A 17,958-nucleotide genomic window follows, 5' to 3' on the forward strand; every position below is an offset into this window, starting at 1 on the left:
GAGGTTTTCCTACGAGTTTCCTCACTCAAAATAACACTAATCATGTCATCATATTTTAGGGTATTAGATCTAGAAACAAAATTACTCACAGCCATTACCAAGTCATTCCAGCTTTCAGGCAAAGAACACAAAACCAAGAGAGCCCTAATTTCTTCATCAAAATTAATACTCACAAAAGATAACTAACTAGTAACAATAATAAACTTATTTAAATAATTTGCGACAAATCCACCTTCTACCATTTTCATATTAAATAAATGCTTATGAGAAATACCTTATTTGAAGTGAAGGGCTTTTCATACAATTTCGCTAGGGTTTCCATCAACTCTTCCATTGTCTTCACTTTTGTAATGTTGAATTTCATTGATGGTGCTAGGCATAACCAAATGCTTCTAAGTGTCTTTCTGTCTAAAATCTTCCAGCCCTCATTTGTCATAGCTTCTTGACTCTTAGTTTTTCCTCCCAATGACTTCCATAAATCCTTCTAATAAAGATAATCCTCCATTTACATCTTCCATAACTGAAATTTTTTTCCATTAAACTTATCAACCCTTAGCTTACCCTCATCTTCCATTGCTCCCACTCAACTGGGAGACCTTCCTGTAGAGGATCGCTAAAAAAATGGCGATCGTCTGATTAAAAAAAATGATGACTGTCTAGCTCTAATAGCACTTGTTAAGATTAACCTCAGATAGAAATAGCATTTATATGCAAATATAACCAATATCAAAAAATAATAGATCACACATAAGAGAACACAAGACACTAAGATTTAAGGTGGTTCACCCAATCCCTAGGCTACATCCACCAACAAGTCCAATATTATTATTATACAGTGATTACAACTTGATTACAATCTGTAATCTCTTACAGCTCAATACCACCACAAGAACCAATTATTGCATCACACATTATGAAAATCCCTAACCTTAAGCTTTTTTATACACTTTTTTGCCGCTTACAAATAATAGCCAATGCCTTTTACAATATAAGGTCATTTTTGGCTTCGGGGCGTTGCCCCCCAAAACCCTTGCAGGGGCGTTGCCCCTCAACCCTACCCTATACTACGACAAGGAGCGCACCTAGGGCACTACCCTAGGACTCTGCAAGGGCACTGCCCCTTCACCTCTTGGGGGTGTCACCCCCAAACCCCCATACAAATAATCTAAAGGAAAATCACGTCGAATAAACCTCTGAGTTTGATTAGACTCCACATCACAACAAAGTGGAAGTGTTTTTTTTCCTTTTTGAAATATATTGTCAATTGATGCCAAATTTGGAGTCATTTAGAGATTAAATATTTAAAAAACTTCAAAAATAAAATTTGTAGTGCCTGAAATCTTCTTTTTGAATATGTAATTTATTTGTATACCCATATGATAGATTATTTTTTTGGTATGGATCTTTAAAAACCACTTTTTCAAAATGTTTGTTTCAAAACCATACCACGCTCGTGTATAGACACCATAATTTGACACAACTAAATGAATTTTTGTGAATCACTTTAAGAAAAATTACCTGACACACCAAAGTTTGATGAGAATAATTTTCTTGAATTTTTTTATGAATATTCTTTATTAATTTTTAATTAACAATTAAGTTAATTTCTAAAACCTCTCATGTACGGATGCCATAATTTAATCAAATTTTTTTAATTTTTTTTTTACTTCAAAAGAATTGTGTGCGGATTGATGACATGTAAATTATTTTACAAAACATGAAAAAAATAAATTAAAAATTATTAAAGTTTTAGTGAATGTTACTATTTAATGTTTAAGAGATAATTTTGATTATTAAATAATCAAAAAATAGAAAATGAACTCATAACACTATAAAATTTACATTTTTGAAATCAGAACCGTAAGACCTATAATTAGTTTTGTTTTGTCAAAAAATTCGATGGGGACAACTGTATAAAATTTACAACAATCCCTGAAATTGTCAATTAAATGCCTTAGTCAAAAATTGGTTCATAAAAGCACAAGCTTGGTCCCACCAAGCCTATTCCATGCCTTTCCCCAAGGAAAAACTTGATGTGAATTTGGGCCCATGGCAAATTCCTACCCATTGCACTAGAATCAGGCACCTGATTTGCAATTAAAAAATTGGGTACTCGATTATTTAAAAATCATGTGCCTAATTTTAAATCGAGCACCCAATTCTGATGTACACGTTGGGCCCCAAAAGATGCCCCACAGATCATTTTTCAATGATTGCAATGATTGAATGACAATTTCGAAATGTAACAGTGAATTTCTATCATAGTTATTTTGTTTTCTTGTCTTCTTCTACAATTTGCAAGCTATTGATTCAAATTCAAAAATACTGCAAACATAGGATCAAAACAATGAAGAAAGAAGAATATAAAAGATTTGATAAATGAGGAGATTGCAACAAATAAAGAGAATGAAGCACAACGTCAATGAGAGAAGATAACGAATTAGAGAGTTGAGAAATGCTTTAGAGGAGAAAGACATTGAGGATACCACAATGGATGAAGAGGCTGAAGAAGAGAACCCAATACAAGGAGATTCAGGTGCACATTTTAATTAAACATTCAATACAGGTGTGTCTCCAAGCCCTTAATTTTTTTCTCATGATGAAATTGGTGATTTTTATAAGCAGGTTACGATTTAAAAATTTTAGATTTTCTTCATGAGAATATACTACCAAATGATCATGCACAACAAATTCCAATGGAAATGCATGCCCTGAAAGAAACACCAAGAAAAATGAAAATGAGATTCAAATTCCAAATAACATTGAAAATGAAATGACAATTGAAAATATCAATGGTATGAATGTAGACATGGAAACGCCAAGTAATGAACAAACATGTCAAAATGATACTGAAGTTCGTAAGCATAATTTTTATTTTTCTAATGATGTGCTAGATAATCTTCATGGATTGGTTTCACGCAGACAAATTAGGACACATGCTAATAGATTATACAAACTTTTTTTATAATAAGAAATTTGTATTTCAATGTCAATTGATGTCGTAACTAATTAAAATTTCTAAAATATAAAAAGTTTAGGAATGCATGCAAAACCCAAGAATAAAAATGAGTCTTTAAAACAAATTGTATCCAATATTGCTAGTGTCTTTGATGTTATCAAAAAGAGAATTCATTCTGAAGATAAGAATGCATCACGACAAGCAATAACAATAGGTTTAGTTAACAAATCAACAATTGACAAAAGATTGATTACTAATATAAGTGGATATCTTAATGTGAATCATAATAGTTTAGAAATAGTTGTAAAAAGAAGGGTTAACTTTTAATGTGATCTAGCAAATATTTTGTGGACTTCTAGTGGTAGACTCCTGAGATATGATATGAAACTTACTAGTGAAGTCAAAGGTTTGGTTAAATTTTTTTGGCATTATAATACAAGAGTATCACCTAGTTCAAGAGATGTTCTTAAATTGTGAGTCGGCTCAAAAATACGTGATCCACATTTTGGATATGACTCAAATAGAATTGTTTAGAAAATTTATAGATGGTAAGGTGTTAACTATTACCATTACTAAAAGATCTTTTGAAAAATGTAAACCATGGTATGTAAGGATTAACAAGGAAAGAATCACATGTTGTAAAACTCATGTTCAATTTCGTTACCAGTATGATATATTTCGATCTATATGTGGTACCATGCATAGTAAAGAAATGTTGCAAGAATGTGGTATAAAAATACTGCCTCAAACTATAAAGGATTTCATATCAGGTTTTTTTTATAAGCCACCTAATAAACAATACTTTTTTTCAATGCATGTCTTTCTGGTACATGTCATATGCATAGCAATCTTTCTTTGTTAAATGAATGTTTGCATGAAAATGCTTTGACTACTTTTGGACAATAATTAGTTGATGTAAAAAGATTCAAAACTATTGAATATCCATTGAAGGATGGGAAGATTAGAAGGTGTAATCTAGTTACAGATAAAGTTAGTTGTCATGCATTTATAGATGAGTTTAAGAGTGTGATCATACCAAAATATGTTAAACACTCTCAATATGTTAGATGGTCTGATGGAAAAAATTTCATATGTAAGAATACATTTCCAATTGGTACTTTACTTTCAATTATTGACTTCGTAGAGAACTACACACTTGCAATGCATGATGAGGTACAACTACAATATTACAATTCAAGACAAGCAATAATTTATATTCATATAGTTTATAGGCATGCACCTGATAGTACAGAGGAGGATCAAAAAATCTTGAGAGAGTACCATCTCTATATGAGTGATAATAAACTTCATTCATCTGAGTTTTTCCAATATTGTTTCAAGGTCTTTTATGATAATCTAAAAGAGAGACAAATTCAAATGACACACATTGGATATAGTCAGATAATTGTACAAGACAATTCAAGAATGCTAGAATGTTCTATTGGTTGAGTAGGACACATAGGCAAACTAAAATCCAACATGTGGAGTTTTTTTGAAGCTAGAATAGTAAAGGAGAACATGATGGTGTTGGTACATGCATGAAGAGAGCCCTTAGTAGATAGTAATTAAAATTTGAGGAAAAAGACAAAATAAAAAATGCACATAAGATTGTGGAATGGTGTAACAAATGTTTATACACATGATCAAGTCAAAACTCTACAATCAAACGTTTCTTCTGCCTAGTTGAAGAGAAGAATATCCTTTCAAGATATGACTATGACACAATTAGCGGGTCAACTAAATGGAATTCATTTAGGAGTTCAGATTATATGGACTATAGAGCTTGCTTGTTTTTGTCAGTTTTGTCTCATAGGTGAATGGAAATAATGCGAGAATACAGAATGGGTTGAAGATTGGAAAAAAAAAATCGTTAGCACCTACTCATACACATTTTCAAGATGATGTAGTAAATGAAGGCTAGAATGTTACTTTTGCATCAAAAGACTATGGTCATATTTCAGACCTCATACAACTTGGTATGCACATTTTAATTAAATTTTATTGTGATCATGCTTCAATTTATATTATTTATTTATGTACATGTCATTAATATATTATTTATATATGTACACATGTGATCAAAGGGTTTATATACTTTTTCTTATCTTGTAGGACATGTTTATGTTGATACTGCACCTAATGATAACAATGAACAGATTGAGTATTAGCTAGCTAGATGTGTGCAACCTAAGAAAAAATTGATATGTCATCAAGTAGATGATGATGGTTTTGAGTATCCAATTGGATCTATCATTGTACATAGAAAATTAGAGATCTTATATATACCTCTTATTTAGGTATCAATTACAATTTATGCAAGTTTAAATGTTTAAGGTGGATCGAACATCAACATCTTGTGTGATTACACATAGTGAGTACATACAAATTACACATATTTACATAGTTAAATAGCTCATATTAATTTATGTTTTTATTAACACATGTTTTTTTTTTACAATTTTATTTTGCAGAACCTTATTTGAAGAAATGTGTGGAACCAATTTTATATTTTGAATTCACTTCTATTTATGTCATTCACATTGTCTTACATATATTGTGAAACATGTTGTAAACATTTAAAAATAGGAGATTACTTCTATTTGAAAGTTAAGGGTGTGCACTTGATATTATAAATTAATGTTCCTATATAAATAATTGAAATTAATGTTCAAACATGTTTAGATTAATGTTCCTATATAAATAGTTAAAATTATTGTTCATGTACCATATACTTACAAAATGTGTCATAAGATGAATAAAATATATCACATTAAAGAAAATGGTTCATGCATACAACATGATAATATAATAATCTATACTGCATACACTAGTATGATAAGAAGTCATAAAAATACAGTACATGGTCTAACATGTCATAACATGATCTATGAAGCCAAAAAATACATATAATATAGTTAATTATCCTAATACAAAGTGTATTGTAATAAACAATATGTGTTATAAAAACACAATCTAAAGACGCCAAAAAGACCTAATCTATCTAATCTACAGTCCTTTCTACTCAACATGAAGAGGACTCAGATGGATCATCCTATGTAACATGGGGTGTCTCATCATGTGGGACACCCTGTGAGGCAGATGGATCATCTTGTGTAACATGAGGTGTCTCATCATGTACATGCTTAATTGAAATGGGTTTCAAAATCTAGCTTGCAAATAAATTAAATATTTAGTACATAATAAAAATAATACTACATGAGATGGGTGTCCCTCTGGAATAGGAGGAGGTGCACTGTGAAAGCTACCAAATGTGGCAATGGTGAGGTCATGTAGTTTACGATACATAAATTTTTAAAATTTCATAAAGATCATAATGAACTATGTATGTACATAAATCACAATATTGACCCCAAAGGATGATGTGTGTACCTCCATCTGGCTTAGTCTCATAGTCTTAGCAACACTCATGGCAACGTAGTCTAAAATTATGGATACATAAACCTTGAGTCATAATTATATATACATGAATTACAAAGTACGTAAATTAAAAAGTACATAATTTACACTACATTTTTTATAAACTATAAAAACATATATATCATACCTGAGTAGTAGCCAATGTCACAGATGTCTCTAAAGATATGCTACCATGATGATCATCGGTATGTCTCAAATGGTCAAAAAGAAAATAAGCCATACTAAGGCCTATATGGATAAGTACAATCCATCTCCTATTCGTAAAACCAAAAGACATAAAATTATACACAAATCAAAGTTGAAGATTATAAGTTAATAACAATGTGTCCATAAAAATAGTACAAATTATTTGTCTTGAGTCAAAAGTTCATACCATAGGTATTTGAGGCTGTGCCTTAGTGGTCAATGGATTAAGATCTATACAAACATCAAACTGTGTAGCAAACGATAATCCCTAAAAAATTCGATAAAAAGAACATATGAGCATATGTTATTAAATTCAAGTTTAAATGTACATTATTTACAGTGTAATTCAAAGTGCATACCATATGAGGGATGCCAACATCTGTAAGTCTCGAAAAAAGACTATACTGTCTCCTAGGAGGAACAGTATCATCTATCCTTTGTTATTTCAAAATCAACATACATTAATATGGTTAATACAATTACACGTGTATGTAGAAAGTAAATAATTATGTACTTAATTAAAATTTTACCTACTACTCCTGACTATCTCCAAGCTCTCCATGCAAAAGGTCAACAAATGATGACACATCAATATCATCACTACCATCACCATGAGCAGTGTATGTGTCATCATCAAAATCAGCACCCTCAGCATAATGGTCCTCATGTGCTGCATCAACATCACTCTAGGGGCCTCTACATATATCTCCACAACTAGTACAAATGTGTCCAAGTGGACGAATATTTGTTGCTTGCGTCCACTGCTCTACTATATTTCCCAAAAGGGCACTCAATGAAGTAACAACAAATGACACTACTCAATGATGGTGTAGCGTTGGGACAACTGGTGTAGGAAGAGGTACAAAAGGCTAAGGCCATATCTAATTCCTCATATTATTGCTCAACTTTGCTTCAGGCTTATCCTGAGGCATCCCTCCACTAACCCCCTAAAATGATATAATATCAAAATAATTGGGTTTCAAACCCAATTCAAATTCAGCCAATAGTTTCTTAAGAAAGTACATGGGCACCTCATGATTTCCATGTGGTGGATGATCAAATACCATCCACCACCACTCCCAAAAGTGTGCTGATATATGCAAATGTGTGCACCATCTAATAGAAATACAAGGCTTCTTCTCACTAATCTCAAGACTTGTCTTAGGGTTTAGAAAATATCTTTTAAAATGCCATTTATTTAATTTGAGATGATGGACCTCTCTATAGGTAGGCCATCAGAATAAAAGGTACACATGTTTTGCCTCCATAATCTAAAGCTATCAATGTCACAATCCAAATGCTCGATAGAGTGTACAATGCCTTGCATACTATCTGTAAGACGAAGTAGGTGAGGGGGAGGGGGCGGGAGCCTCGTGCCTAATGGTCTGAATATTTCGCATATGCTTCTATCTTTCTCTAAGATTTGATTGAAGCTATCTATGACTTCAATCCTCCTTAACACTTCTGCAATCTACTGTGATCCCTAGCCATGCAACTTTGGCTTGCCTATGGCATCACCTAAAAATGTCTCCCTTGCTTTCCAGGGCCCCTCCTTCACTGCAAAATATGTACATGGATTCATCTCCCTAATCCCAATAGCTCATGTAGATTCCATAGTGGGAAGAGGATCTATGACCCCATCTTTTCTAGTTGCTTGATTCAGGACAACAGACAAGTAGGAAACAAAATAATTTTTACAACTAACTATACGCCTCATGCTTTCCCTCAGATCCTCTATGGTAGGTGCTAGAGGAGGACTAGGTGGTCATGGAGGTGGTGGTGGAGGTGGAGGAGGAGATGGAGGGGGTGGAGGTGGGGGTGCGGGCGGGGGGATCCATCAAATATAATCTGCATATATGTTTAAACAATATAAAATATTACAAAGTTACTATTTAATAAAATAAATCTAAAATATCAATTATATACATGCACATCTTTAAGACCATATCAATTATATAAATAAAGTTAAACACTTAAGTAAACTTTAATGTTAAGACTAATTGAGCATTATACCAAATTTAAGCCTAATCATAAAATAATACTCCAAAAAACTATTAATAAATCAGCTTAAATCTGAATTCTAAAAATATCTTATATTTATGTTTAGGATTATGCCTTAGAAAATTTACGATTAGGGTTCAATATTAAAACAATTCTAGTATTGAACATATAAATAAGATTGTGGTTTGGTTTAGGATTAAGGGTTATCCATTTAGAATTAGGGTAGATAAGATAAGATAATTTATTAATGTCCAACAAGAGACCACAAATGGCTCTAAGGGATTGAGAATATAAGTAGGGGCCAGAAGGTAGCAGGACCGTCAAATAGTGTCCGAAACAACAAAACAAAGCAGCGACAAGCAGAGCAAAAAGAAAAGAAGAAGAGCAACCAACAAAAGGGGGGTTACAAAACTGCAAAACTAGCTATTCACAACTACATAAAAGTAGCTTGGGATGGAGGGATAACTAGTTGTGTGTCGAGAAGTTTGGACCTGATGTTGAAGAGAGGAGGTACATTGCTAATGGTGGTGGTGCACGTGGTCTCTACATGGTCTCCTCGATCTAGTGTGAGTATCCATGGACAGGCACCAGGGCCACTTGGTTCCCCTAGGAGAGGTAAGCAGAGTGAAGAAAGAGGTGATAAGCACGTGAGGATCCACAAATCTAGGGGCAAAAAGATCTCAAGGGGCAAGATCTCGAAGACAAAAGAACCTCTTGTAGATAAAAAGCAAGGCACCATTGGTGATCATACCTGAAAAAGGAGGACAAGGACCTATACTCTCTAAATAAGTAATGAAGCCTCCCTCTAATCTCATAGTATATGGGACAATAGAATATAAAATGTATCTCATTCTTGACCACATCCATGTCACAACACTACAAATCCTCTTGACTTTGCTAGTCTGATGATCTGTCTAAATACGGAGTTGGTGAGAACCCACTTTGAAAGAACCCAACTAGATATGTAAGGCATGGGGCCATCATCGAGAGTAGTAAGGACAAAAAATGACACCACCTTAGATGTCCATAAAGTGATATGCATAGAATGTTGTACGAGGATGGAGACTCCCCAGAGGATCAACCCAAGTCACCTAGATATACCTCCTATAGATGTCCATCATGGTGATCTCATTCAACTCCCATTGAGAAGGAAGGAGATGAATGGGAGTGGCCAAGGAATATTGAAAAGGGGGATGGTGATCAATATCAATAACAATAGTGTTGAGGAGCCTAGACACTTGAGCATACTAGCAAAGAGCATGACTAGTTAGATCTGAGGCAGCAAGCAAAGTTGAGGAACAATATGCCAAGTAAGAATATTGATATCTGCCATCAATAGAATCCACAAAACCCCTGAGTCTATAAAGTAACCAAACTAGATCAAATATCGTGCAGAGTCTGAAGGGATGAGCATCAAACTTGGATAAGATAATAATGGTAGGAGTAGTTGGCTAACAACAATGTAAAATATTTGTAGCTTACAGGCTCACAACCTAGGTTGTAATTTGAAGTAGCACCAAAGAAGTAAACATGTGCATCTTTCACTTGACCATGGATCATGATAGTGAGAGTTGTCTAGAGACTACTCGTATGATACAGTGAACTCTCTCCACAGAGGCCCAATCAGTAGTCAGGAGGGAGGGCCCTAGATGGTCGAACCATAAAGGATAGTAGGTCTACCTAGGGATTCTAAGATAGAAATCTAAGATGTAGTATCCTAAAAGTGGTGTCTGAAGCACTATCACTCAAGCAAGGCCAATGAACCCAACCTCTTATTCACCTACAACGTCATGGGTGGTCTCAAGCTAAAATGTGATCTTGAAAATAGAATGCCCAAATATGTGTAATCAAAGGTCCTCTCAATCTCGATCCCTCTAAAAAAGAACTGGTGATCAGAGGTTTTTGAGCTATTTAAAACCATAACTCGAGTCTTGCCCAAGTTGACCACCAACTACCGAGAGTTATAAAAGGAAGCCAAACCATCCAAAAGACATTGTAGCCTGTTGGGCGAGGAGGACAAAAGTGCCACATCATTCCCAAAGAGAAGGATGTACACCCAAACCTTGTGAAGATAACACCCATCCTCAGTATATGGAACGCCCCTCAAGAAAATCTCAAGCTCATCAATGTACATGTTGAAAAGCATAGGGGAAAGAGGGCAACCTTGGTTAACACCAATAGAAATTTGAATGAAGTCAAATAAGCCCTGTGGACTCCTAAGACGTCCAACAACATTCTCATATAGAATCATGATGGCCACTATAAGAATCTCAAATATCCCAATATCTTTGAGTTGTTGAAATAATGTTGCTTGGGGGACCAAATCAAAAGCTTTGTGAAACTCCACAAAGCAGTAGTAGACTTTCGTCGAATGGTGTTAAGCCTCCTCAATAATGGCCCTAATGGTGAGGATTTGATTAGTAGTCTGAATCAGCTCGAAAGCTTGCCTAAGCTCTAGCCTTGCAACCCAAACTGTCCATCTGTCTCATGAGCTTGACATGTAGTACTATGGCATAGAGTTTGGCAAAGGTATGCCCAATCATAATAATCATGTAGTTTCCCAGATTAGACGTCGAACTAGCCTTATGGATCAAGTGGATAATATGGTGGGACCAAGAAGGCGTAAAGCCAATGCAAACCACTCTGTTGAAAAGAATAGAAAGAGGTGATCCAAGAACCAAGATCCCCAACTTGAAGAGTTTTTTCCTAGAAGCCTTCCTCATCAAAAACCTTACTACAACTCATGGTTCTAACAACCTCAAAGATGGTAGAGAACGTAAATATTCGACAATGGAGGGGGGAGTAATGCAAAGAGAGGGTTGGTTGGGGATGTCATAATAGAGTAATTAGCATTATGATTGAGGCACAAAATATAAGATTTAGAATTAGCATTATGATTGGGGCACAAAATATGAGTAATTAGCATTTATGATTGGGATTAACATTAGAATAAGTGTTTACAAATTAGGATTAAAATAAGGGTTTACAATTTTTAGGATCACATGCTAGCTTTAAGGATTACAATTTTTAATTATGTTAAGATTGGGATAATTTAGTGTTTAGTAATTTAGATTTTAGCATTTAGGGCAATTATTGAGCAATTAGGGTCTACCATTTATAATCATGGTTTGGCATTTAGAATTAGGGCAAGGGTAAAGATTATAGTATGGGTTTACATCATTAAATTAGAAATATGATTAAGATTATGGTATGCATTTTCTAGGAAATTTAATATGGGTGTTTAACATTTATACTTAAATGTTTAGGATTGTGCTTTAGCATTTACGATTAAGGTTTAATATTAAAACAATTAAGATTTAACATAAATAAGATTGTGGTTTGGGTTAGGATTTGTTATCCATTTAGAATTAGGGTAGAGTAATTAACATTATGATTGGGGCACAAAATATACCATAAATTAATTTAATTACCATAAAGCTTACGATTAGGATACCATAAATTAATTTACCATAAAGCTTAATATACCATTTAAAGCTTAATTTACGATTAGGATATACCATAAATTAATTGTCAAAATATACCATCAAATTATTTAATTACCATAAAGCTTAATATACCATAAGGTTCAATATTAAAACAATTAGGATTTAACATAAATAAGATTGTGGTTTGGGTTAGGATTTAGTGTTATCCATTTAGAATTAGGGTAGAGCAATTAACGTTATGATTTAAGGATTATGATTTTTAATTATGGTTAATATTGGGATAATTTAGTGTTTAGTAATTTAGATTTTAGCATTTAGGGCAATTATTGAGAAATTAGGGTCTACCATTTATAATCATGGTTTGTCATTAAGAATTAGGGGTAAAGATTATGCTATGGGTTTACGCCATTAAATTAGAAATATGATTAGGATTATGGTATGTATTTTCTAAGAAATTTAATATGAGTGTTTAACATTTATATTTAAATATTTAGGATTATGCTTTAGCATTTACAATTAAGGTTCAATATTAAAACAACTAGGATTTAACATAAATAAGATTGTGGTTTGGGTTAGGGTTTTGGGTTATCCATTTAGAATTAGGGTAGAGTAAATTTTAACATTAAATGATTGAGGCACAAAATATAAGATTTAGGATTATGGCTACTATTTCAAGACTTATCATGCTTAAGATTAGGCATTAGAATTTAGAATTATGGTTTACCTATTTAGATTTAGGATTGATGGATAATAATTTAAGATTATATAGTTTAACACTTATAATTCTAGTGTTTAAAATTAGGATTAGAATTACAGTTTACATTTTAGGATCACGTGCTAGCTTTAAGGATTACAATTTTTAATTATGGTTAGGATTAATATTACTTTATATTATGGGTATTGGTATGGTTACCTGGCTAGGGATCAAGTGTTAGGTTTAAGATTTGAAGTTACAATTAGAATTAGGGTTTAACATTTAGGATTAAGTTTATTAATGATTAGGGTTACGTTTCTCAATTTTAATTATATAATAGTTAAAAATTTAATCAGTGTTAGGGTTAGGCTTAGAATTATGGTGAGAGCGAGATTTTACATCAAGGTTAATACTATGTTTATGGTTAGTGTGTAGTTTTATAAAAAAAGATATGGTCATTAAATTATTAAAATTTTGTTGTAAAATTTATCTAATTAAATAGTGAAATGACAAATGGATATGATGGTCGACATAATTTGGAGTAGGGGATTTAAAATCACATTTGATTTGGAAAATAAACATTACTTATTGAAAATCACAAATAGAATTTAAAAGCTCATCTACGTTTAACTGCCATAATTAGGGCTAAGGTTGTGTTAAGGATGAATGGTTATGTATGATTGTTTAGGATTAGAGATTTAGTTAATGTTAGGATTAAAGAGTTGAGCTTACAAGTAGAGTTACACAAATCTAGGGTTTAAAGTTAAAATTATGGTTTTAAGGTAAGGGAGCACATTAAATACTTAGTTTTATGTTTAGGGTTTAGATTAAAATATTGTACAATTATGGCTAGGTTGAGGTTAGACATAGGAATATAGTTAGTTTTACTATTTTTGTTATATGGTTTACAAACTAACTTATAATTAATTACTATTTAGTTAAAATAAATCTAAAACATCAATGTAATTACATGTTTAAACAATATAATTTACATCTATCTAATCATTCAACATTGTAATTTTTATTAAATACATTGAACCATCTAAAATAATATTTTTTTAAATGAACATCTACAAAGAAAAAAATAAAATGAAAAAATATGAAACTATTTAAATGAACAGATACAATAATCTAAAGATAAAACTATTAACAATGGAAATTTACAATTTTACATATTAAAAGTGAAAAAATAATAATAAATTGACGGAATTATAAAGCTTAAAACTGAAAACAATGAAATGAAATACTAGAAAATAAAGTAAAATACATGGTACACTGAAAAGAGCAACAGGGGGTCAGTAGAAATCCAAAAACGGGCTCTCATTTTAGATGCCAGTGAAAATGACTAAAAATCCCCCAAAAAAATGGGTTTTGTAGTTTTCCAAAATCAAGTACCCGAGTTTTTAAAAATTGGGTACTTGATTTATAAAACGTGCTTTGGGTACCCAATTTTGTGGATTGAGCACTCAAACCATAACGGGTACCCAATTTGTTAAAATCGGGTACCCATTTCTAGAAAGGTCTCATTCCATGAAATTGTGACCCAACTTTGTGCATTCACCCAGATGATCCTTTGGAGGTGTTGTGTGCCAAAGGAAAACATTAGATGAATCCATCTCAATAGTGTTTGAATCCAACAAAGAGACTAGAGTCCTTGAATGAATGAAACCCTCATTTATAGGCTTATTTTGAGGACAATACTGTATCGATGCATTGGGAGTTGGAAACTTAGGAAATATTCAAAAATTCTGAAAAGGGTATCAAGAAACATAACGTGTTTCGGCCCTTATTAATAAGTTTCCATAGTTATTGACCAAAAACTCAAATAGGAGGGCTAATTTCTACAAAAGGCTTACTAGTCTTATTACAAGGGTTTAAGGAAGTCATTAGTGAAACTATGGATCTTGTAAACAACGTGCCCCTAAAAACTATTGAAATGCCTTGTGTAGAAGCTCTTCCACACTACTTAGCAATGGTGTTGACCATAGGGTCTTGGTAGGAGGATTCAGCTGCTTGATTGCAAGAGAGTATGAGGAGAAACAATGAGTGTTTTCTTGGTAGGTGAGGACTAGTGGAGAAGGGGAATCGATAAGATGTTTCGCTTTAGTTAGGGTCAGGTGGAGAACCTTGAGAAGGCTTATAAGGAAGCTTAGAAGAGTCCTGTAGGAGATTAGGACCTTACTAAGGGATCCTTCCTATCACTTTCCTAACACAAACTTGAAGCAAATGATAGATTGGGATTTCAAAATCCAAATAATGGGTATTTGTTATAAAAATGTGTACCCATTACATAAATCTAATATTTTTTATGTAAAAATGAATCTATAGGAATCATTTTTAAAATAAATGCTTTTACAAAAGGGGTAAATAGTGGGCTCCCAATATTTTTTAAACAAATGCATTAAAAAAATGGGTACTCATTTCTAAATAAATGCATTTAAACAATGAAAACCCTTTTTCTTTTAAATGGGTACTTATTTTTTTTCAAAAAAAAAACCCATTTATTTAAAAAAATTAGTACCTATTCTGATTTTTAGCTCACCCTACTAGGGCATAACAAGAACCTATTTCTAGCAGGCTTTCCAAGGTCAAGAAAACTTCACATGAGTTAGGAGACAACCTCTTGCACGAACCTAGATGTTACTCATCAAATGTCATAATTGATATTTACAAATTAGTCTAAACACCCTTTTGATCTCTTTGTGTACACTATTCACACATGATTATAATTCATCATCAAGTACAATGGAAAAAAAATTCAATATTAAGATTGTTCGCTAGGCTTGAATATTTGAATAAATATTCTTCGTCATATACCTTATTAGATATCATGGCAACCTACTTGCCAACATCATTATATATATGAATTTATTATAGTATCCTTGGTCAATTTAGATGTTCTTAAACAATCTTGAGCTTATCTTTTGGTTGCAAACAATGTAAATGATTTGGTTGAATGACATTAACAACCAACATAGAGTCACCCTCAATTTCTAATTTGGATATGCTCATCTAAGTACATTGTCTCACACCTAAATCAAGGATTGATATTCTTCTTTGTTATTTTCCCCTTTGGTAGAGGTAAGTAATCCCTTGTCTAGTTAAACCCTTAAAATCTCTAATGATACATCTTATAATATTTAATGATCCATACTAGAGCATCCAATAAGCAACCAAAAGGAAAGATTGTTAGTAGCACTAAGTTTTATGACATTAAATAGAAAAACTAGAGGCCAAGAAAAATGTGTTAAGACATTGAAGTGCCTCCTTGTTGTTATGCCCTTAAATTAAGGTGAGAAAAGAATCATTCAACAAATGACCATTGAAGAACTGCAAAGGTGATTTGGGCAAGGAAATGCTCATGACTCATGCCATAGATGTAGAGTTTGTTAGCAAATACCCAAAGCCTTCACACACCAAAACATGCAAGGAGCCAAAAGACCCCCTTGGCAAATAGATCTAAAAAGCCCAAAAGTCAAATATTAGTGATGATTAATGGCAATACACAGTGGCATCCCAAAATAATATTTGTACAAATTGGAAAAACTAGGACCAGAGCCAAGGGAATCAAGCATGACTAAGATAAAAAAAGGCCATTCAACCTAGTTGCATGCCTTGGAAAAATTAATTTTAGGAAAACAAAAAGTTGTCAAGCTTAGTGGGCCCACTCCATGTCTTTCCACAACAAGAATATTGTTCATAATGAATCTTGATTAAATTGAACAAGTCTACTCTAGATAGAAAAATTTGCTAAAGAAAACAATGGATTTTTTAAGACATGGCCTAGGCAATAATCTTGTAGGAGACATTAAGCAAGGCAATAAACCACAAATTGCATATCTCTTTAGGATCTCCTGCATTAGGTATGAACTTAATATTCCGTTTATCAATTAAATGGCCTCGAGATTGATTATGAAAAAGCTTTGTGGAAACCTTATGCATATTAGGTCCCACACAAGACTAGAAGGATTTAGAGAATTCGCAAGGAAAGTCATCTCACCCAAGGGCCTTGTCATTGGCCATGGAGAAAATTGCTTCCTCGAGGTCTTCAATGGATAGCATCTAGTCACAAAAGATCTTGTGAGCTTCAAAAGCCAGGAGGGCACAACATCAAGGCAATTGCGAAGGTCCCTACCATGTTTAGGTGAAGCTTCTTAAGCAATGAAAGCTTTCTCATAATGGAAATCAAATGGCTAGGGAATCTCTAGTATCTTAGAAAGCACTGGATTGCCTTCCTTTTTTTCTCTAGTACCAAGTGAGGAAGAGCGATCATGAATACCAGAAAATAATATTTGGGTATGAAACCCCCAATCTTAAGCTAGTGCAATGTAGCTTTGATCTAGGCATCGTGAACATGACTATCAACAATCTATTTCTGGAAGTGAAGCTAAGGAACCCTAACATTCAAACTAAAAGAGAATGGGTTGATGGCAAGAGCCTCTATGGAATAGAAAAGATCCAAGATGGTAGCCTCATGGGACCTATGACAAAACATGGCCAACTGGGGATTGTAAATCCAAAGAAAGAAAGATGTGAGTTAGATAACACAATTCTACCAATCAATCAAATTGGATTGTTGAGCCGAATAACACTCACAAGTTCCAAACTCAATGAATGTGGATCATCATAGGTAGGTGACTCAACAATAAGATATTAAAAAATGAACTAGGTCTTAGGTAAAAGCACATGGCTTGCTTGTCATTCAGTAGTAAAAGTGATGGGATCGTGGTTTCACAAGGTGATCTCAAGGACCTCAAAAGATTAAGAAAATTTGTGTTGTGACCATGGCACAATAAACACGTGGCGATTAGTGGTGGGATAAAGAAGTCCCAAATTGTTGCATACATAAAAACGTGCTACTCTATCTCTAGTGTCCATAAAAAAGGAATTGTATATTCCTCATTAGAGGCCACCTTAATCATTTAAAGTTTCAAAACCTAAGTGGCGAGTGGTAATGAATCGATAATCCACCACCAAAAGAACTCTCCACAACATTATTGAAAGCATATATAGTAATGAGCCCAAAGGAATGATTATCAATTAATGTGAGAATCCATACTAACCACATAGTGTAATCAAAACCATGAGCTACAAGAATGCCATTATGGTGCAAGAATGGTGACTACCCCTTCATGGCCTACTTGTTTATTGGAAGTAAAAACTAGGCCAACTAGCAAAACACAATGCACTACAGAAAGCATGAATGAAGCAATTTTAGTAAACTAAAGAGGAAA

This window comes from Cupressus sempervirens, chromosome 5, assembly GCF_028749045.1.
Source record: "Cupressus sempervirens isolate cs-2001-9-10 chromosome 5, ASM2874904v1, whole genome shotgun sequence".
In the NCBI taxonomy this organism is placed as follows: domain Eukaryota; kingdom Viridiplantae; phylum Streptophyta; class Pinopsida; order Cupressales; family Cupressaceae; genus Cupressus; species Cupressus sempervirens.